The 24,369-nt window shown below is 42.1% G+C and overlaps 1 protein-coding gene across 2 annotated transcripts in view; it reads right to left on the bottom strand.

The window, feature by feature from the left end:
• LOC308407873 (plexin-A1-like) overlaps nucleotides 1–23,301 on the bottom strand; it is a 338,220-nt gene extending 314,919 nt beyond the window's left edge. For both annotated transcript variants that reach the window (XM_080899801.1, XM_080899802.1), the window contains exon 1: nucleotides 23,019–23,301. The gene's annotated coding sequence lies outside the window, so the exon portion shown is untranslated. The remainder of the gene's footprint in view (nucleotides 1–23,018) is intronic.
• Between the last annotated feature and the right edge of the window lie 1,068 nt (nucleotides 23,302–24,369).

Here is a 24,369-nt window from a genome sequence, read left to right as displayed (position 1 = left end):
GGAGCACATTGGGAAAATGAAAATAGTGTTCAGCAGCAAAATGACAGGGTTGCTCTTATCATCCATCCACAGAAAGCGACCTGCTGCTGCTGTATAAATATTCAGTCAGGCTATGTTACAGCTAGCGTCCTCGCAATACTGCTGTTAAACTGTTTTTCCTTCAGGCATGCGGAGAGGACTCCCCTGGGCCTTAGGGTCAGAGAGGGCGTGAGATCATGAAAAAGGCCTTGATGGGAGAGAGACAGGGAAGAAGGAGGAGGGTGGGGGACAGAGACTGAAGGGATTGTGTCTCGGTGGACCTCCTCCAAGGGAGCAATCCAATACTGTAAACATGCCACCTACTCTTAACCTGGAAAGGACGACTCCCTGAGGCACTGAGAGACGGTTTTAACAGAGGAGTTCATGAGGTTAGAGTCCACTAAAACAAGTTGTTCTTGGAACTCTTAAAGAGATACCTAATTCTCTATAATTAGATATCTTCTTATGAATATGCAAAACCTGTAGTTAAGGGACGTTTTTGGGATCTGCGCTACCTGAAGTTTTCTTGGTTTATCAACCAGTGTTGTCTGGATGTCACCATGTGGTGAAAAAGCGGGGATGGCATTTGGTGATATTTGGTCATTTGGTACATTTGGTATCTTCTGATGAGTCTCGCAGGTGTTGAAAAACGACAACACAGACAACATCCCGACCTGAGTCTTCCACCACTCAGGGTCAAGCTTATTTTAGCACATACAGCCATTCACACTAAAGACGAGCTAAAACTGAGGTAGGCCAACTTTAAAAAGTACAAGGAGCAGTTACTGTAGACCTTCCAAGCTCAAATTACAGCCATAACTCCACAGAGTTGTTCACATCAGGTGCAACTCAGGGTTCCACATTTTGGCCAAAGATACTTTGACTATAATAACATTTTTAAACTAGATGTCTGCCTGTAACACTTTAGCTTCCAAATTAGGTATAACTTACAGTCAGCTGAATGATTCAGTTGGACCGTTTCTTCTTTAGGACAACTTTGCCTTTGCCATATGTTTGTGCTACTGAAACCACCAGTCTGGAAACAAGCATTGGTTTTATTTGCCAGGATTTCTTGGCACAGAGTGAGAGGCCATATTCCAGTTTTGAGAACATATATCCGTTACCGGTGCCAGTGTTAGAGAAGTGATAACTTCCGTCAAAAAGCCTCACATCCCAAATTTCAAGGGCTTTGGAACATTTTCAGTCAATTCATGAAACATTTTTTTTTCAGTTGCTGTAATTTGGCAATGACCAGCTATCGTCTCACAGGCTCAATTTGTTTATTTGTTTTTGCCTGGCCCCATACGCTTTTTTGAACATTTCCATCACAAAGCAGTAAGACGTTTTTAACACATTCACTTGCACATTTTTTTAATGCTAGATGAATGGCTCAGCTTCAACCCAAAAACAGTTCTGTCATAAAAATGCATGAAAATAAAAGAAAGAAGAGAAGGAAATGTAGATGTAACAGGAAGCAGAAATATGCCTATGCAAAATGTGAGCACATAAATAAGTAAAACATTGTGCAGCATTAGTTCAGAACTCATTCATTAAAAAATGCAATCCTGATTATTATTAAAATTACTATTAGTTTGTATAGACAATCCAAAACATGGCATGCTGAGGGGCCAGATTGTGGCTTACTGCTTTCTGAAGAACTGCTCATGCAAACATTTTTAATGGGAAAGCGAAGACAAAAAGGTAAATTAAATGAGATAAAATCATAAAAACGATTCTGTACACTTATCCGACAATCTTTGCAAGCATTTTAGAGCAAATGTGCACGTTGCACTGAGGGTTTAAGAGACACACTGATGTCAATCAATGTGGTTGCAGAGACAGCCAAACAAGCATACCTTTGTGTGTATATGCATGCCCCTGCACTACACACAGAGTGGAGCAGGCAGCAGTCAATCTACAGGGAAACACATATACAATATAAAGCAATTTGGGGCTACACAAATAAAATGTAATTGAATAATATGTGAGCTGCTTTTCCAAACTGCATCAAACTGGGCATTGTATCCACTTACTCATGTCCCCCAAAATAAGCCCACCAAGTTTGAACAGTTCTCAAGATAGGCAAAGAACAGATGGATGGACATACAGAGATTTCTGGAATAATCAGTATTATGAAATGTTTGGATAGGAATCTCATTTTAAAGAATGACTAAAACATTTTCAGAAAAGTTAACAAACTTTTTTTTACATAATGAGTCTCCTGGTTGTGTTTCATTGGTTAATTTAGCCAGGTATCCGTGACTTTTGTTTTGCTGAAAAAGATGCACTACACTAAAACCAGAAGCATCTGCCCAAAAAGCTCTCTCCTTACACAGCAAGAGACTGTGAAAAGAGGGGGGAAAACAAGGGCCGTTCATGTGAAGCATACTAATTATGCCTGTGTGACTATGTGAAAAAGGAAGGCTCTACAGATAGCGAAACAAGTTCCATTTGTGGTGATAAAAATCTGTTAATCTGGCTGTGTCAGCCCCTCTCTGTGCATTAGCCCCATTCATTTCCCTGAAGGACCTCTGGAGTGGGGTAACACTCAGGTCTACAGCTCACTCACACTCAGAGGGAACCAGATGTTTGAGTTGATATACTCGCTGCATTTGAGTAGTAATCCCCCTTCACCGTATCATTGTAGCTGACATCGTCTTTCGCCAGCAGGCACACATTTCGCACAAACAAAACATCAGCAACAATAAATGTAAAGCCCTAATCAACACACAAATGTCAACAATCAGGCTGCTCCAATGATTTTGTGCTGATTTTTGAATGAGATGTAACTGAAACTGTGTATTGAAAACTGACTGAAGCAGGCACATGTGCAGATGGGCAAGTGTCAACGAGAAGAGGTCAACCCAGGTCACAGGGCTTGAACAGAAATGTGTGTGTGCAGTAGTATAAAGCCCTTGCTCTGGCCCTGTAGCCTCTTTTTCCAGCCTACAAAATGTGGAAAAAATGTGCAGAGACTCCAAGCATGTAGTGCCAGAAACACTGAACCAGGACAAACACATAAAAATCCATGGCTCCATTAGCCATGTTCAAGCTTAGCCTGGCACAACTTGGTTTGGTTGACTTTGGCAATGGAAAATGGATTTCAGTACAACAGCTGCACATAAAACAAATTCCAATTCACAGCCCCTCTTGTCTCCCTGTGTGCAACAGTGACAATGCACATCATGCAAAAGTTGCCTGTGAAGTGAGTTGTCTGCAAGTATGACATCACCCAAGTATCCTCTTGAAACAATTATGATGTAGTAAGGCAAGGGCTTGATTTCGGTGCAAATGCAGTCCCGCAGCTGTGACAGTTTACAGTGTAACAGTGTGAAGAGTGGATCTAATCAGAGAGGGGAGGAATGTGACATCTCACCCTAAACCATGACCTTATGCAGTCACTGTAGGGGCCTTATCTGATTGGTCTGTCTGGTACGTAATCATTTCCAGAAGCCAAACAGGGGCCGCCAAACACGGGCAAGATGGGAAAGCAGAGCGAAAAGAAAGCAAGAATGAGATGTTTGAAAGTATGATTGCCGCACAGTTGTGCAAGCTGTTAGTGGTGAAATCCCCCTCGAATCAAGCCCCAAAAATATGTGAACAATATACAGAGAATAATGCTCAATGTCTTGCAATAGTGACAGAACAACCCATACAACTCCAAAATGGTCAACTTTCCAATTAATTTTGAGCCTGTGAAAATAAAGGAAGTGTATAAAAAAGGAGAGAAAAAAAGACTTCAATTCCTACGCGCTTAATGGAATAGTAATCACTAATGATATTAATGTAAACAGTTTTTGTAAACCAACTTAATTAAAGCTGAAAGTTTGTGTAGAGGTGCAAAATTACACAAATTGTATTTAGTGGTGCAAATGGTCGGAGACCTCCCAGAACCCTGTAGCCACACAGGACTAGTATTGCCTGGGGACTGTTAGGAATTTGTAATAACTGCGGAGCTCGTCTGATCTTAAGCCAGCTCGAATATGTCATGTCTGCAGGAGCGTGTCGGCAATATGGGGGGAGGGGGGGAAGGGGGACCATGTAATACTCTATATTGTGTACTCCTTTTATTCCTAAGACCACTGCATTGGGATCTTTGTTACAAAGGTTGAGCATTTTACGTGCAAATCGAGCAGGGTTTTATTTGCTACATAATGTGGAGTCCAATACACAGACAGAAGAAAGTTGCACATAAGCAGTGCAATTTAGCGTTTGGAGGATTTGAAGGATTTTTCTGTATTTAAACAACTTACACAGTAGCTTATAATTGTATATTTAGGTCTGTTGCTTGTGTCCAAAGTTAATTCGAGTGAAAGACTTTGCTCATTCCAGGGGCATGCACAGTTTGAAACACAAGCAGCATCATGAATTTCAGATGACCCAAACTCCAAAGGCAGACTGAGCTAACAGAAAACAAACCTTTAATCAGGCTGATGCAGAAATCCAAGACACAAAACTCTACAACAGGAAATCAACTGACATGAAACACTTCAAGGGAAACCCGAAAACGCACAAGGAAACAGACACTCCAACACAAGACAACCTGAGTCACACACTGGGGTCAATCAGAGAGAATGGCCCAAGCTAACGCCATAGCAAGGAGGCAAGTCGACTCATGCGTGAAGGCTAATATTAGCCTAAAGTACGGTGGCCCACCTGCAGATTGCAGTGTTGCAGTGCGTTTGACCTCTCAGGGCCACCGTACTAAAGTCATCAATAATTTTAGATGAATTCTGGAGCCATGCTGCAGAATTCATAATGATCACCCCAAATCCTTTTCGACTGACTTCTTAAAAGTGATAAACAGTGAGGCTCATGGGTATTGTAGTATTTAGTAGCATCTGTGCCAACATAGCAAGAGCGAGAGAGGTCAGGGGGCATTACTTCTCAGAGTTAAAATAATCAAATTTGTTGGACTTAGCGTGAACCTGTAATATAAAGAAAGCATTATTCAGAGGGCTCTGGTGGTTGTTAATGAGCACTGAGGAATGCCCTCAAAGGAAAAATATACCCTTTTCCATACAACAAAACAACAAGATGTGTGGGGAACGTGGTTTTAATTAAGGAACGCGTCAACAGCATGAGACTGAGGAAACCATCTGTTTCTGTTGTTTTTAGGAACAACGTAATAAGCCACCACAGCTAATTTGCCAGTGGTATAATGATGTTTAAAAAGGCAACCTATTTTGAGCTGATAAAAAAAATCCATCAATAGGACATGTACGAATCCAAGCCTGTAATTTACGATAAGAGGGTGTTTTATTTTTTCAGCTTTCCAAGGTAACAAACAAAACTTGACTGCCACGGTGCTAGTGTTTGCATTTGTCATGATGAACTGAGGCTTTGCACAGTCTTCCTGCTGCATGCTACACTCCTAACAGCCACTAAGTCACTCTTAAACGGCACACTTGCAACAATTCCTCACTCTCCCTGTCTCGCGAGCGCTCCCTCATGAACACAAACACATCTTGCTTCTTCTCTATATATTTTTTCGGTGTGGTAATTGGGGTGTCTCTGGGGTGTCACGCTTACATACACACACTCCTTGAAAAACACACACATATCCAGTAGCATAAACGCACAAAAATCCACTTCTTCAAGAATGACAATGTGGTTCCAGTAGGTCATGGTATTTGTACATCTCTCTCACAAACACACGCACACGTGTGCACAGCAGCAGTTTGTCTGCTAGTCTTTATCACACCCTGCAGTTTAACCCCTTCTAATCCCTTCAGAGCGGCAGCACTTTATGGTCAATTCACACTCTTTCATGCTTTTTTTTGTGTTGTATTTTCTCTCTGTGTAGCCTCAAGAGTAATCCTCTCAACTGCTGTGGCAAAACATGAGGCACGTGTGGAACACACTCATCACACACGGTGACAGTGACATGAAGAGCATGGTGATATACTGCAGTCATACAGCACTGGGTGCTGACATGCAGTGACGTGAACAGGTGTGATTGATTTCAGCTATACCTCACATAAAAGCTTCTTTTCTTTTTAGGTTTTCCAGATACTTTTGGTTCTACGTTTAAAGCTGTTCAACAAAAAACTGCAGTGACTTAAAATTATTTTTTAACCAGTTTAGTTCTTATGTGCTTCTGTTTTATTGTAATTAGTATTTCCATCACATTTACTTAAGCCTCAAATTGCAGTTCACCTTTGTTTTCTCTTCGGTGTGTTGGGTTTCAAGAGCCCAAGCATCGTGTTGCCTCCTTCTTATTTGCATACAGTTTAAGTCTAGGCTTTCCCTATGTGAATCAGGGGCATCAGCCTTGACATGAGGCAACTGGAAACTTCTAAAAAAAATTATAAGAACACTGATCCAAAATAAAAACCAATTTAAAGGTTCTTGACTTATTTCTCACTTCAAATGTTTTCAGAAATACGTTTTGAAAGTCTTCAGATAAGCTGCAAATATGCTGGTTTCACTTTAACATCCCAGAGCAGACCGGCAACAAGAGGGGGTTCTTCCAGTCAGGGGCAGCTAAGTGTTTGCACTGTTGCAGGAGATTGTAAAAGTCCGGAATTTCAATCAAAAACAAATATTTTCTCAGCAGCATGCAATTGGCGACTGTAGGAAGGAAAAACCATTTAAACAGGACAAAGAAACCTCTGGCAGAAACAGGCTCAGGGAGGGGCAGCCATTTGTCGTGACCAGCTGGGATTCGGGGGGTTGAAGACGAAAGGTAGAAATGGTAGAAAAAAACAGTTGTATCTTCAGCCCGGCCACAACAACAATTTTGGAGTGTGCTACTGTTCTCAAAGGCAACAAATGCAGATGTAACGAGCCCTTAAGTGTCTTAATAAGGTGAGGAGTCAGTATGATGTCCCACCAGAACAGCTCCAGTGTTCAGTGGAATTGATTTTCCAAGACGCTGGAGCTCTACTGGATTAACGGAACACCATTCCTCAAACCCAAGGCACCGCTCCCATCATGACAGAAATATTTTATCATAGGATAAAGGTGATCACAGAAATCAACTTGGTAAATACCAATACAAGTGGACCACTCCAGCAGAATTCCTCTCTAGAGGACAATGACCGGATCGTCTCATTATAGCAGTCTTGATGCATGCTCAATCGATTTGTATGTTAATGATCAAGGAAATGACCTCACAGTCGATTGTTTATTCAGTGGGCTGGTTTCAGTCACAGTGCAAATGTACTGTTTATAAGGTTGGGGAAACCTGCAGTCAGCTGAGACTGAAGAAGTCACTTGGATGAGTGACGAAACGTTTCTCCCACAAAACGCTACGTCCAGATGAACAGAATCAACCTTTTGGGAGTCTCATTGTAGCAGTTGAGGATTCAGCGTTTTCCTTGATTTGCCTTCTCATTGTTAGCTTGGTAGCTATCTCCAATAACATAATGTGAAGGTAAATTTTAAGGATTTTCTTTTATGGGAATGCATCAGATAAAAACAGACTACTTGGCATCAGTGAATCAAAAAGCAAAGACTCACCTAAGGCAGTAAAGGGCATTTTTCATAGTTTTTAACAATTAGTATAAATGATTCTTGAGTTAATTACAACAATCACTGAATGACATTTTGAGGCTCATTACCTAAATATTTATGATTGGTTTAAAAGAAAAAGACAGAAATCCAAGAACTCTGCTAATCATAAACTGTACACACAAGACACACACAGTTGCCGTTATACACAAAGTGAGAGGAAGAAACATGGAGCTGAATTCCTCCAGGAGCACACAGGGAAGCCAGTCAACTACATCAGCACACAGTGGGAAAATGAAATGTTGTGTTCAACAGCCACATAAACTGTTCAGTTTCCTCAGTTTCACAAGAGGAAAGAATTTGAAACAGTGTGTGGAGACGTGAGGCATGAAACACACACGCACACAAAACACTCAAAAACAAACCCCACAGCTACACACAGAAACACGCTGACTCAAACACACACATAATATTTCACACGAGCAATTTCACAAAACCACATACATAAACACTCAGCTGCTCCGACTGCCTACACACAGGCAGGCGCTGGTACGAACACACACGTGCGCGCCGAACACAGATGTGCACGTTTGCAGCGAACGGCTCCATTTCTCTCATTAGGGAGAAGGAGCCGCCTGCAGCAAAGCCTCTATTCAGTCTGCTGAGATCTCTAAAACCAACAGTACTAGTCAGAGAGAGGAGGGAGGAATAAAACATCTTACACGGCATCTATATTAAAAAAACAGATGAGGAGGCTGAAGGGAAGAAGAACTGCCGTCATAAGAAGGGTGGCACAAACACGCTTTGAGCAGTGTCTTCGGGGTATCTCAAATTTAACGAATTCAATTTAAAAAGTGTGACAGTTCATCTGGAATGTAATGGGCGGCCAAAGCAAAGAACAAAAAAGGAGGTTAAGATTACAAATCACTAAACCCCACCCCAAGTGCTTGCTCAAAGGAAACTGGTGGGTTTCTCTCTCTATAACACTCTGTGGTCTCAGCCGTACCATATGAAGTGCCCTGAGATAACTTATGCTGGCAGTATTTAATTCAAGACCACTATATTAAAAAAGACTGCTATTTCCATTAGCAGTAATATATATTTGGCAGAATGGCTCTCTTTGGGGACCTACCTGCCTCTCCGTATGCATATGTGGGAAGCATAAGTCAGGAAGATGAGGACACCTTCTTGCAGTATTATGAGCATAAATGGAAAGTTTGAGGCAGAAAGAAGAGCAGTGAGACCCCAAGAATCCCAGAACAAAACAGGCTGAACAGCACATCCCAGATTTGCCAGTAGGATGTGTGATATATTTAAGTGAACAATGCTGCATTAAAGTTAGCTACATGATGTCTTTTATGCTTTTTGAGCAACAGCAACCAAGATCAGGATGGGTTCATTTGCCAATTTCTGTACCTTTTGTTTTACCTTTTAAGCAATCCAACCATTAAATTTGGTGGAACAGCTGATAACAACATATCACTGTCCACTGCTTTTAGTTATATGGAAGTGAAAAAGACATTTAGAGGTCTATTAAAACTGTTTATTTGTTAAGATTTAGGATTTTTGAGATCCATGTTTTATGCTACACATCCTATAGGATTAGGGCACAAAGATCATCAAGAGATTTTGTCAGAAAATAGACTGGGTGTCCAAAGTCCAAATGGGCTATACACCAAGTCACGAAGCCATGAGTCAGAACTCACTCAACATTGCATAAATAACCAGAGGTATGAAATCTTGCCATGTGTTTGCACATGAATCCAACTGCCTAAAACGAGGACGCTTTCTTGTGAAACAATAAAAAAGTACAATGAAAAAATGAGACATTACCTGCACTTGTACATAACACTGCAGAAGTCTTTTCACTCTCTATGTGTTTAACACCACTCGGCATTTAATCATTAATCAACCATTCGCAGCCAATGGCTGTCCTTCCCTGAGCCTGACTCTGCTGGAGGTTTCTTCCTATTAAAAGGGAGTTTTTCCTCCCCACTGTTGCCAATTGCTTGCCCATAGAGTGTCATCTCAGTATTATTGCAGAGTCTTTACCTCACAATATAAAGTGCCTCAAGGCAACTATTGTTGTGATTTGTTAGTATGTCTTAATTGCAGAACATCTGCACTGTTCTGCAAATAACACTGCAGAACAGTGCAGATGTTACTCGAGAACTTAAAGAATAGCGAGACTGCATACATGTTAATGTTTAGAAGGCATCAAATCAATGTCAACTGCTTTAGAGTGTCAGACGCTTGTATGTAATCAGTTTTGGACCAACTAGCCATCTTTAAAGGGAATCTGAATGTCTGCTCCAAATTTTATAGCAAAACCGCAAGTGACAACCTCACAGTGTTGCTAGAGGAAAACTTAGAGATCACTCAAGTTTTTATGAAAATTTATGCAGCAAGAATGAATGCCATTTGGTCCATTCATTTCTGTTTTTTTGCCCAGTGTGGATAAGTAATAGACAGGCAGGCTGACATAACCATCTCCAGAGCTGTGATGCTGGTGTGGCTACAAAAGTCAAGGCTACTCACACAAGACCAAAGGCCAAGACTACATGAAAGCAAGTCTCAGAAAGTTTGACAAGCATGTAGAGACAAGGCTGTAGGATTTGCAAAAAAAAAATGTTTTAAAAGTGAAATCCAAACAAGACGTGTACGAGTCTGATGTGACTTTAGATTCCTATCTACCAGCAACCCCAAAATGAGCCTATAACACAATATAGCGCCTTGATTTCAAAACACTTGGCTCTCTGATGTGATGAACAATGAGTTTGGGCTTTTTGATACCAATATACCTTCACACAGTAAAATTAGATTGTAGCTGGCGGTAAGAGCAACTCTGATCTGCATAAACGGAAAAGTGGACAAAAGCACCTGCGGCTGTGTGATGAGAAACATGAAAAGGCTTGAAATAATAGCTAATACTTAAGAATTCTCTGGGCTTTTAGAAGGCAATGTGAGCCTCCTGAATGAAAAGAAAGACAGCGCCACGCAGACAGAGGATAAAGAGACAGAGGGGGTGAGAATAACACACGAAATAAGAGCGCACAATACTTCAGCTGTGGAGAAAGGAGAGAGGAATAGAGATAGGCACAAAAACAGAAAATAACAGACAACCCCATTAGGCAGAGGTTATTGAGTAAATTCATCTCGCTAGACAAAAGCTTCTCCTGTGGTTGTGTCACTGCTGCTTCCACCAAACTCAACACTTTCTCTCCAATTTCCGTCCATTTGCACCCCCCTGCATCTGTTAAAAGCTAAATTGCCCGTCTGCACCACCTTAAAATGGTTTCCCATGCATCACCACCCTATAAAAGCAGCATACTCAATGGCCGCGGAGACGCCAGTTTCAAACAGGAAAATTCAAGGTGCCTTAAATGGATTTCAAGATGTTTTTTGACCCACGCAGTATCACCTCCTATTTTTTTGTTTGTGGTTGAGAGGAGGCATTTACTATCAATACTGCACTGTTTCTGTGTCTTATAAACCATATCCGTCTTTGCGACAGAATTCCGGGTGATTTCTAGCTGCCAGGATTGCTTTTAAGGCAAATGGAAGAAAGAAAGCCGAGTTGGATTGGCAGAACCCAAAGAGGCTTAAACCGAGAGGGGAAAGTTCACTTCTCAAACCAAGGAAGAAGTTAATCTATCACAACAAAAGCCAAGGTGGTTACATTTTGGCGTGTTTAATGTACTTCTCCTTCCTCTCTGAGTTCAGCCCAGATAAATGCCCACTCGAGTTGACGGGCCCAGTAGTAAACCTGAGATCAATTGAATTTCATTGCACCACTTGGGCTCAGAGTCAATTAAACATTTCAAATTCAAAAGCAGTCAAACAACAAGATATATATGAGCCTATAGATGATACATAAAAGAAACAAGGACGTTTGCTGGGATGGCCTTGAGGAAAAATGCTGAACCTGGAAGTTACACTTTTCTCAAGATGAGAGACAGATGACGGCGCGCATTGCAAATGGTTCTCTGATCCTGTTTCTCATCACACACACACTCACACGACATTACAGCCACCCCTCCCTCACGCATTCAGGTTTCTGTTTGACCGAGCACTCAACAAAATGAGATGTGTGTGTCTGAGCGTGCACAAACAGCCATGTGTGTGATGATTCGGGGAGTGTCATTGCACTCGCTGACTCAGCATTTCTGCTGTCATTCCTGTCATTTCCTCACAGCAAAGCCAAGGGGGAGCTGCCAGGATCCCTCTCGATAACTATGTCTGTTTACCTTATGTTCTCCTCCAGCTGCTAAATTGGTTTTGTTGGCTGCGTAATAAACACTCAAACACTCTTTTTCAGTCTTTATTTATTCTTTTCTTTCTTCGTGACTTGTGATAAAAATGATGTTACCGTACACTGTTTTTGGAACCGTTTAGGATACAAATACAACTTAACACTTCAAATCATCTGGCAAAATCAATGCCATAAATTGCCAGGAAAAAGTGGCTGTCTGAAAATATTCCTCAAACTGTAGCTGCATCAGCGAGTAGTCACAATAACCGTGTTTTTCACACATAGACTATACTTGGACAGGCTGCCCAGGTATGTTGACAGTCTTCCAAGCGTATTTTGTTGTATTTTTTCAACTGTCTGACACAGCAACACAAATGAGTTACCGCTGGGCAATATCCTCCCTCTTATTTTGAAAGCTCGCTACATCCAATCCTTACCGTCAAGTGTTTCCCTATAGGAGTTCCTCGATCTACAATCTGACAGACCCCAATCCCTCCATCTTAAACAGCAGCTGGCGATGTTTGTCCCTCTTCTGCTTGGTTATTCACTGAGAGCTGTAAAGGCACTCCAGCTACAACCTGCAGCAGGTAGAGTGCCTGCTGCCAGTAGAGTGAGCTCACAAAGACAGGCTACAGAGCAGAAAAGGGACAACTGATGCAACCAAATCCAACTCCAATATGGTGGAGTTGAAGTCTGCTCATGGAATGAGGAAGTTACTGGAGAGGCCGGGCGATTATCCCTCCATCAGATTTAGTGACAAATTAGGTCTATATATGGAATTATTTTTGTTTGCTCTTCCATCTTCAAATACAGTGTAGTTGTGTGGGAAAAACTAATTAAGACTCATGCCACTACCCCACTTTTTTATGTGAACGTCATTATTTCTTCATGCTTGACAGGTTGTTTGAGGCTCGTCCAAATCAAATGCCACAAAAAGACCAACTCAGATGAAATATTACTGACTTCTAAACACCTCTGTACATTCACAGCTTCACCTCCTCATCAAATCCCATGTAGCACTACATCCAGCTGTAGGCTCGGACAAACGTACCATCACTCCCTGATTAGCTCGCATTCTTGTAGGAAGCGATCTTGTCCGAACGAGGCTTTTGAGAGTTGCTGCTGAACATATTCCGCACCCATTATACAGGGAGTGCAGAATTATTAGGCAAGTTGTATTTTTGAGGAATAATTTTATTATTGAACAACAACCATGTTCTCAATGAACCCAAAAAACTCATTAATATCAAAGCTGAATGTTTTTGGAAGTAGTTTTTAGTTTGTTTTTAGTTTTAGCTATTTTAGGGGGATATCTGTGTGTGCAGGTGACTATTACTGTGCATAATTATTAGGCAACTTAACAAAAAACAAATATATACCCATTTCAATTATTTATTTTTACCAGTGAAACCAATATAACATCTCCACATTCACAAATATACATTTCTGACATTCAAAAACAAAACAAAAACAAATCAGCAACCAATATAGCCACCTTTCTTTGCAAGGACACTCAAAAGCCTGCCATCCATGGATTCTGTCAGTGTTTTGATCTGTTCACCATCAACATTGCGTGCAGCAGCAACCACAGCCTCCCAGACACTGTTCAGAGAGGTGTACTGTTTTCCCTCCTTGTAAATCTCACATTTGATGATGGACCACAGGTTCTCAATGGGGTTCAGATCAGGTGAACAAGGAGGCCATGTCATTAGTTTTTCTTCTTTTATACCCTTTCTTGCCAGCCACGCTGTGGAGTACTTGGACGCGTGTGATGCAGCATTGTCCTGCATGAAAATCATGTTTTTCTTGAAGGATGCAGACTTCTTCCTGTACCACTGCTTGAAGAAGGTGTCTTCCAGAAACTGGCAGTAGGACTGGGAGTTGAGCTTGACTCCATCCTCAACCCGAAAAGGCCCCACAAGCTCATCTTTGATGATACCAGCCCAAACCAGTACTCCACCTTCACATTGCTGGCGTCTGAGTCGGACTGGAGCTCTCTGCCCTTTACCAATCCAGCCACGGGCCCATCCATCTGGCCCATCAAGACTCACTCTCATTTCATCAGTCCATAAAACCTTAGAAAAACCAGTCTTGAGATATTTCTTGGCCCAGTCTTGACGTTTCAGCTTGTGTGTCTTGTTCAGTGGTGGTCGTCTTTCAGCCTTTCTTACCTTGGCCATGTCTCTGAGTATTGCACACCTTGTGCTTTTGGGCACTCCAGTGATGTTGCAGCTCTGAAATATGGCCAAACTGGTGGCAAGTGGCATCTTGGCTAGAGATGGCACGATACCACTTTTTTATGTCCGATACCGATACCGATATCATAAATTTGGATATCTGCCGATACCGATATGAATCCGATATAGTGTTTTTTAATCAACAAAACTGTTTTTTAAATATCTTGCTGCATTTTGTATAAGTTCATACTCAAGTTTAAAACAACAACTACACTAAAGCTATTCTGTTATACCTGTATGCAAAAAAAATGTTTCATAGTTCAGCAATACTGATCAATCTAATAAACTTAGACCTACACCATCCTCCCTATTCTGGTATTTTAAAGAGTACTTAGCGTAAATATTAAGCAACCTAACTAATAGGGTTCCAACTCCCAGCAACAACAAAAATAAATAAATAAAAAATAGGGAACTACCCCTCACGCTCCACCTCATGATGCTTAATCGACGTAATCAACCTTAATTTGATGCAGTGTGAAAAAAAAATGCACAGAAATCAATTATTTTTCAAGAAATATTAAATAGATTCAACATCTTTCTTCAACAGAATTGCAGACTGCACAGATGGTACCTTCCCAAAGGAAAAAGTACTATAGCTTACTAGGGTATATATATTAGACTTAATAGTTACTATATACAGTAATTGACTTCTATTCATTTTGCATCAAATTAAAACTTTGGGTGTCAGATAATTATTTATTAAAAGCTTGACATTTTAAATGAGAATAAGAAAGAAAAGTATGTCTTTGTGCCCCCTTTTCCCTGTTCATGCCCTACCGGCCCCCCTGGCTAAACTTTGCTAGATCCGCCCCTGCACAGTTACCAGCGTCAGCTACGTAGAAAAAGATCCTCGAGTAGAAAGTAATATTAAATACATTCTAACAACAGCTGATCAAGCTTAAACGTGCTTCTGTTGTTCTCTTTCTGGTGCAAAGTGGGCCAAAAGCAAACTAGAGACACGGACTCACGACAGAAAAGCTGATCAGCTGATCGTTAAGCAGTTTCATGATTGAAGTAGCAGCAAGAAGAGGCAGTCGCTCCATATATCGTTTGTTAAGCTTAACGCAGGAATGCTTTACAAACATTCAGAGATGGACTTACACACTTGCTTTACTTCTCTCGGGGATAACTTTGTCGGAGATGAAATGCCGGGTTGCTAGCGAAGCTCCAAATGCTATCCAGAGCACCGACAGGTCCCGCATGCCACAGCCGCTCTATCACGTGATGCATACTGCTCCAACGTGCTAACGTTCTGAGGTGAGTTACGGCGTATTGCAAGTTTTGTGAGGTGCTTTCGTGATATTTAATGGATCGGATTACATTTTTTATTTTTCTCCGATATCCGATCCAGTAATTTAGGTCAGTATCGGACCGATACCGATACGTAATATCGGATCGGTCCATCTCTAATCTTGGCAGCTGCACGCTTGACTTTTCTCAGTTCATGGGCAGTTATTTTGCGCCTTGGTTTTTCCACACGCTTCTTGCGACCCTGTTGACTATTTTGAATGAAACGCTTGATTGTTCGACGATCACGCTTCAGAAGCTTTGCAATTTTGAGACTGCTGCATCCCTCTGCAAGATATCTCACTATTTTTGACTTTTCTGAGCCTGTCAAGTCCTTCTTTTGACCCATTTTGCCAAAGGAAAGGAAGTTGCCTAATAATTATGCACACCTGATATAGGGTGTTGATGTCATTAGACCACACCCCTTCTCATTACAGAGATGCACATCACCTAATATGCTTAATTGGTAGTAGGCTTTCGAGCCTATACAGCTTGGAGTAAGACAACATGCATGAAGAGGATGATGTGGACAAAATACTCATTTGCCTAATAATTCTGCACTCCCTGTAGTCTGTTTGTTGGTTAAGTAGAGAAATTTCTAAATGTTGTGTTCTAACTTAAAATCGTCTGAAGCTGTACTCGAGTAAAGAAGCATGAGGCCATCACAAGAAAGTGATCAGCAGACGGATACTGACTTACGACAATAAGTCTTGTGATCCAAATCGCCAAAGACGGAAAAACGTGATTTCTCAAATGAGTCACCCATGTCACTCTGGACCTGTTCCAACCTTTGGGCTGCATGCTCCCAATCCTGGAAGAGTGTAACTCCGTATGATGTCACACTTGAATCATAAAAGCTTAGATACAGATGGAAGCCTAATATCATTTCCATGTACATGTTTATTTACTCTGGAAGAAGCCGTAAAACTTTGTGAAAGGAGTCCAATATGAGTTGATCAGTCAGTGAAACTCACTTCTGTCCAGTAACAGTGATACTTGAGTGAGTTATTGTATCCTGAACTGTTCTGTTGGTAAGCGCTGCTGTTAGCCTCTGTTAGCTAGCGTTAATGAAACTTTCTTTGAAATGTGGAGTGGCTCTAACGTCGTTGAACTCAGACACTTAGCGAATAAACTCTCACAAAATGTGAGAATTTTATCAAACTGTTCGTCACAGGGAAAGTATTACTTTTTAACTCAAAGCTAACATTAGCTAGCATAATGTTAGCTTCTAACCAGCTTCGTTGCTTAGAGGGCTTCATGTCTAATCTGCTGACATTAAGTAATTGCAACAATATGGATAATAAATAACATGCTTGGGGAAATGTTTGTGTGTTAAAGCCTTGAGTGGATGTATTCATTTGTTTTGGAGGTGAAATTACACACTAGCCTGTGTATATTTATGAGTTCAATATACTTTTTTACTTCAATTCAATTTAGTTGACGTTATATAACGCCAACTGACAACATATATGATATTTGAAGACCCTACAATATTACAGAAAAACCCTCAACAACTTTCTTCTAATATATAAAATCAAAAAAAGACGGACTGTACCATTCAGTTTTATTTGGGCAATAAAATTCCTGATCATGAACAAAAATTGATTAAACCTTGAATCTTGAAATCAAATGAAATTTCATATCAGACACAAAATAAGGTGTTGCACTTGATAGATTGCGGTCCATAAGCCTGAAGGCCTTCTAACCCACTGCCACTAGAGGCTGTTTAGCTTGGAACAGCACTTAAATGTGGCAGACCCTTCACAGTTAAAGTGCAAAGGGGCCACACTGGAATTGGCCCCTCGTTGCTGTGTCTTCTCTCAGCTCTTTCTTTGTGACGTTTCCCTTCTCTCCTGATGCCTTTGAATTCCTAATCACTTCAAGGAAAACCTGAATTAGGGCTGCATGATTTCAACCTCAGTGACTTTCTATCCATCCCCTCCTCCTCCTTCTTCTTAGAGTCTCAGAATTTGAGACACGCTGTCAGGAATGCAGTCACTCTGTCTTTGCCTCACTGCCCTCCGGTTTCTTATTCAATTTTTTTCTCACTTTCTTTAAAACTCATCTGCGTTTTTTTTTCTCCAAGACTCTACTCTGCTGATGCTCTGTTGTTCCCCCCTCTGCAATTACTCTTCTTCTTTCCCTGATATATATATATATATATATATATATATATATATATATATATATATACACACACACACACACACACACACACACACACACACACACACACACACACGTGTGTGTGTGTGTGTGTGTGTGTGTGTATATATATATTTTTTTTTAAGGGGGGCAGAAGAGAGTGTGCCACCAGCTATGATTCAGTGTGTTTTGAGAGTTCGCTCCATTAGATTACATACCGAGTTGAAAAGCTGCCAGACATACTTGTTCATCTTCAGACAGCATGATATATGAAGGAACAAAAACAACTTGCCTAATTTGAAAGATTCTTCGGGGCCTTGTGGCTACTTCCTCATTTCCCGGTGCTCTGCTTGAAACCCACTTTATTGTTTTCAATTTCCTCTCTGCAACTGTGAAGTGCTTTACCTGAAAATTGTCTGAAAGCAAGACAGAGAGAAGTGTAACACCCGCCGTTACCTTTGCATCCGACCTCCTCACCTCAACAACATTCTAATTTCTCCGGCCTCTTATACCCGCTTACTCCCCCCTCCCCACACCCCTTCACCGAGCACTAGCCGAGCACACTGTAAATTACCGTTTTCACCTATCCGCTCACCTCTGCACACATCAGCGAGCCCCCCTAAAGCCCATCCTTGTGAGCTTTTTTTTCTCTCCTTTTTCAACAAACACTTTCATGGTGCCACTATAGCAACTTAAAAAACGAAATCGGTCCCTGCCCGCTGTTACTGATTCTCTCTGATGTCACCTACGTTCTCTTCTCTCTCCAAAGGACGCGATAAAGCTCAAGAGCAAAATTTTAACTGCTTCATAAACACCGAGCAAGAGCTCCATGTAGAGAAAGGTGTTGTATCTGTTTTTTGGATATTTATTTTATGTCACGCTGTGTGGATTGTGAGTTTCGACTTTCATATAGTACAGTTTCCTCCCACTCTGGCAAAGAAAAGGAGTACTTTATCACTAAAGCTCACCTATTGCTGGCGGGGGGGGAGGGGGGGGGGTTGATTTCAGATGAATAAGACAAACCTATCACTCAGAAACCCCTTCCATCTAGTCTCTCTCTTCTTTTTTTTAATCACAGTGGAACCTTTTATAGCGCATCAAGTCCTCATACTGATGTCTGTTAAAATTAAATATTCAAGGTGCAATGCCCAAAAAGTCACAGATTTGTAACCGCCTTATCCTTCCTTCTGTCATCCTTTTTTTCCTCTGCTCCTTTTTATCATTTCCCTGCTGTACCTTCCTCCCACACGTCCCCATAGCCCAGGGAAAGTCTAACCAGGATTACAGATAACAGAAGACAGATCTGCATCTGAAAGCCATGTACGGAAAAAGCAAGAATGAAGCACTCCAACTTTGACCTTGGCCCAGCACTAAATATATACAAGGAGAGAAAGGAGGGTTAAGGGAGGATATTCAAGTGTGCGTGTGTGTGTATTTCCCAGACACACTTTTCCGAGTATGGGAAACATGGGGATATGCTGATTGGATTGATGCTGCATAAGAACAGGAAGTTCAGGGATTTTGTTTGGCTGCACATGGAGATAGGGGTCGTGCACACGCTCACAAAGACACACACACACACACACACACAGAGAGAGAGAGATTATTTTGCTGCCTCAACTGTTCAGACAGCACGGAACATAAGGCAGAAATTGGCCATTTGGGACAACAAATACAAGCTGCGTGGTCTGGAGCAGCAGCAGCACAAGAAATTGGGATGCTGAAATTCTTTTAATTGCTGACAAAACAGCGGCAGAATTATCCTCGCGCTCACCCGGATAGGAAATACCCCCCCGTCCACCCGCCCACCCACTTGCCGCTCGTCTCGCTTGAAAATTCCAAACGCCGATGCTAACGATAATCAAAAAGCTCCTTTGCAAGTCTTATTTTCAACTGGGGAAGCGAGCGCTTCCAATTACGCAGCGTGCGAAAATGGCTCCCACCTCCGTCTCGCGGTTACCTGTCGCATCTGCACGGCGTCGGAGCGTCTCTTCCCCCTTACAAGAGGAACTACTTCAATCTGCCTGCCCCGTTTGATCTGCCATGGCCTTTCAGCGCAGAGGCTGCATCAAAAAGATGCGGGGAACTTAAAAGCCCCATCGCTTCTCTCCATCTCTCTCTCTTTTGCTCCAATCGTTTCTTCTTGCATCCTTCCCAGGTCTGATTTTTTTGTTGTTGTTGTTCAGCCTAAAATTGGGTGCTGTAAACACTTTGTCAGTGGCTGATCGTTAAAAAAAGGAAAAATACATTCTTAAATTCTTACTAAATGCTTCATATTAATGAGCACTAATCATAAAGCTGTGGCTAAACATAAACGATGAAAGCTCCTTTTTTTAATGTTCCTCTCATTCTTAGATCATTCAATCCTCTTTCTTTGAAACAGTGACTGACAGATGGGCAACCACGACCCGTTCTTCGCACAGCCACGCTGCTCTGATCTGATCGAGAGGTTTTCAGTGGAACCACTGAACTCCACCACTCTGAAGGTGTCCTACACTTGGTTATCTGGGCTCACATATAACAAAACAGTAAAGTTATTATTTTAAATCAAATCAAATCACTTTTGATTTGATTTGATTTTAAAAACAGATCTCCTTATTGGAACGACTGACAGCTAAGTATAGGCAGCAAGCGGAGGGAAAATCCCATCGTCGGCTGACTGTTTTTGGTTGTAATCAAGTATGTGACCTGGTGGGAATGTTGCTCTGATAAACCGTATTTGGCGCTCTAGTCTGTCACTGAGTTATCCGAGCCACATGCATAAGCTAAACTAGGGAGACAAACTGCCTTTCAAGCAGTGGAAGGAAAAAAATGTGTTGTTTGTTGCATTCAGACTGGTATTCTGACACACAATATCACTTTTCTTGGCAGTCTAGTCATCAGCAGCTCAACAGGAGAGAGCGCGCAGCTCTAACACCGCTGGGTCGGCAATTCGGCTCCCACCGGAGCTGCACATACAGTATTTAAATGGAGATCTCTAAAGGCGACAGGAATAAAATAAAAAACAAACCGTCGGCTAAATGTCATTTTCATTGCATCATACGGACACGTTACCATAGCCCACCCTTCCTGTGAGTGTTTCTCACACCGACTGAGTTCAGACTGCTTTATCAGTCTGCTTTATTGCAGCTCTGCTCGCCCCCCTCTCCTCCTGGCCTTATTTGTTAAAAGCACTCGAGGTACGGACCGCAGGGTGCACTGTCGATTGTCTGCGGCTCTCATCTCAGCCGGGATCTGAGGGTTGAGAGTAAAGACAGGGCTCCAGCAGCCCTTCTGCCACACCACCACTACCTGACCCTCCTACACACACAGATTCCCTGCGGTGGCTGCTGCTTTCACCCAAACAAAACCATCTCCGAACTACAGGCAGGCGTCTAAGATGCTTATAGTGATTCAATGTCAAGGAAGCGCCAAAAAAAGCAGAGGCTTACATAATTAAGTCGCATCCACCAACCCAAAATGAGGCTGCTCATCGAAATACCCCTTATTAAAAAGTACTATGCGGTAATTACTTAATTACTTTGATTAATTTCAGTTAATTAACCTCAAAGGGATACTGCAATTTCAAAAATGAGTCCAAAGCTTTAGTATATTACAGTTTTAGGGTTAAATAAAAGAGGTTAAAATGCCAGAAAAGTACCTGCTTACAGGCACGTGTGACACAACACCCACAAAGAAAGTGTTAATTAAATGTCGCCCTAACTTTTGACAAGTTTTTTTTTTTAATCCAACAGAGTATGGAGTTGTTTTTAAAAAGCCACATGAGAAATCCTAGAAGTCCAATTCGATGCGACTACAACACTGCTTACCCACAGAACGTCTATTGTAGGTAGAACAGGATGCATAATGAGCAGGGGGAGAGAATATCATACCCTCTATGAACAATTTAATAATAAAAGACTCCAAGAATAAACTAGGTAATTAGGTTGCAAGCACCTCAAAGCACATCCAGCACCGCTGTCGCCGGAGTCTGATTGTGACTCATTTTGGCCTAAAAAACTTTGGAAAAAAAAAAGCACAAGAACAACAAAAACCCCACTGCGTTTCTCTGGGTGCAACCAGGAACTAATATTTTCCCCAGTCACTTAGTCACATTGGATGTCACGCCTCGGCCCCGGAGTGGAAGTGATGCTCAGGGTTTCCTGCTTTATCGACGGGTCCCAGCACAGGCGCAACATGACACACAGACACACACTTAAGAAAGGGGGTCTCTCTCTCTTTCTATTTCCCTTCATCTCTTTGCATCTCTCCACATAGCACCCACATCATCACACACAAACACACACTCATGCTCACAAGTTTACCCTTGAGAGAGAAAAGTAGAGAGAGAGGGAGGGAGATGAGGATGGAATATGCAGAGAAGGCTCACATCTCTCTCTCTCTCACACACACACACACACACACACACACACACACACACACACACACACACACACTAAAGAGATATATCCCCCCCTCCGTTTTCTGTGTGCTTGGCAGGCAAACTGGTGGCTTGATGCCCGTAAGTCTCTCAAAATCAGCCTGTCTGCCTCACCTACGCATTTCAAGTCAAAAATTCATAAGGTGACACAAAACTGTCAGAGCACGTTTGACGTGCCTCCAAAAATGATGACGCTATGGGCGTGCGTGTGTGCCCGCCTGGATATATATATTTTATATGTGGGAGGGTATGGGACAAACACACAGGAACACAAAATCTGCAAGTCCACTCATATCTCACAAACACACACACAGCCGTGGAAGCAAACAACACCCACGAGCTCTCGGATTCATAGGTCAAACATTTACATTTTGCGTCTAGGCGCATACACAACAACCAAACATATGAGACCTTGCATGCATGCAAGCGTGCACGCGCACTCTCCGCGTGTTTCCAAGTTGATTTCGTGTCTTGAGCGACATCACAAGTTTTCAGCAAACAATCGTCATGATAAATCACAACAGGCCACAAAATAAAAAAAAAAATCTTTAAAAAGTCCGGTATAATTTTCTGGTGAGCCGGTTGTGCTCAGCAGAGGTTTCGGTGACTGATCGCTCTTCTAAACGGCACCACTATTACATTGCGACAGCGTTCCTGTCAGACTCCTGCCGTCCTCACTACGCACCACAGCAACATTAAAAGCTGTGACATGCTGGACATAAAACACCGCCGCGCATCTTTGCACTATAACTGCCTCATTCATGCTGCCACTTTGCATCCAAGAAAGAAAAAAAATCCGCAGCAGCTCCTCGCCAGTGAAGTAATGCAATCTTTCACCTTCAACAAATTGAGCAATTCCTCCAAAAGCAGGAAAAAGAAAAGACCTTCAGATAGTCCATGTGCAACCTCAGCGTGCGTTTGGCTGCTTCCCCTCCAAAGCGCAAAAATGACAGAAACACAAACCCCGATCACCCCCCGCAGCACTGAGTGGTCCATGTGTGCTCTGGTTAGAGTGTAAGTTGGGAGAGAGGCATCGGCAAGAGGGGTACGAAGGGCGACAAGGAGAGGAAGGGTCGGAGAGGGAGAAGAAATGTCACCAACATTTCGGATGTAGGAGAAGACAAAAAAGAGAGAGAGAGGGAGAAAAGGTTCCGAGACGAGTTGAGAGATGACAATCAACCACGAAAAGTTTGGCTGTACTTACTGATCAAACCGTCCTCTGCATTCGTGCTGCATGGCATTTCTTTTTCTTTCTTTTTAAAAAAAAATGTAAATATAGATTTAGGATGTTGCAGCAGAAGATGTTTCCATTCCCGCCGGGACTGGTCACACAGCAACAGCAGCAGCAGCTGCAGCAACGGTTCCAAAAGCTCAGCTCTGCAGTTCCGTGCGCACACGAGAGCAGCGCTCAACATGAATGAGAGGAGAGCTGCAGTCAGACTCCGGCATCCCAAAGAGGAGAGAGAGAGACCGAGAGAGGGAGAGGGAGGGAGAGAGTCAGTGACAGGAGTGCGTCACCTGGCGGCGCAAATGCGTTACAGCGGGTGTCCAGGCGCACTACTCCATGGTGTGTGTAGGTGGCAGCATTGGACCCTTGTGTTCTTAATCTCATTTTGCACTGGCTGAACAGCAGTAATCAAAGGATATACTTTTTTAAAAAATATATATATATTTTTTGAGGGACCCTCACGCACACTTTGATTGATTGCTCTGCTCATCTTGGCCTCATGCAGAGCAGCACTGCTCTGTTTTTATATCTCACTGCCCCATGTGATGTATACATGCGTGTGCACCCTTGTGTGGGAGATTTGGTATGTATTCATGAGTGCATGCGCTGTAGTCGAGCGCTCATGAATGCATATCGGAAGCTCGGCGTGCTGGGCGCTCGTGCGTGTGCGCGCGTGCACACTTGCTTCTGTCTAATCGATGCCGTTCAATGCTGAAGGTCAGCTCCCCTGAAACTTGACAAATCATCTCTATCGGCAGTGTCGGCCTTGTATGTTACTTCAAAGACCCCTGGCTGCTGTGGCTGATTTAAAGCAGATCTTCAAACAGCAATATAAATATAATATAATAATATAATAATATTTTTTCTCCTTTTCAAATCACAAATTGCCTGAATACTTTAATACTCAAATTAAATAGTAATACAAAACAAACAATATAAAACTAATTGGCTACCTGAAGGTGAGTCTCCACAGACACAGCTTTAATTATGCGCGTCGTTGTTTGTAATATCTCAGACGATGATCATCAGGCTTTCGCAAATGATACATATGGGACACCATCATTATCCCCACCCCTCCACCACCACCGATTAAGCTCTCTCAAATGATGACAGTTGTTGCCAGGTGACCATTTGCATGGAAAGACATGTATTTCTTTTCTAACTGACAGTCACAAATCAAAGTCTTTGGGTTGTCTTCATTCATTCATTCATTCATTTATTTATTCATTTTCAGGCACAACAAATACCTATATTGAACATAAAATACACAAAACAAAAAACAAAACTTGCCTGAAAAAGGAGTGGGACGAAGAAAACTTATTAAATC

Source organism: Rhamphochromis sp. 'chilingali' (assembly GCF_963969265.1).
Source record: "Rhamphochromis sp. 'chilingali' genome assembly, chromosome: 12".
Classification (NCBI taxonomy): domain Eukaryota; kingdom Metazoa; phylum Chordata; class Actinopteri; order Cichliformes; family Cichlidae; genus Rhamphochromis; species Rhamphochromis sp. 'chilingali'.
This window is presented reverse-complemented; position numbering and strand designations above follow the sequence as displayed.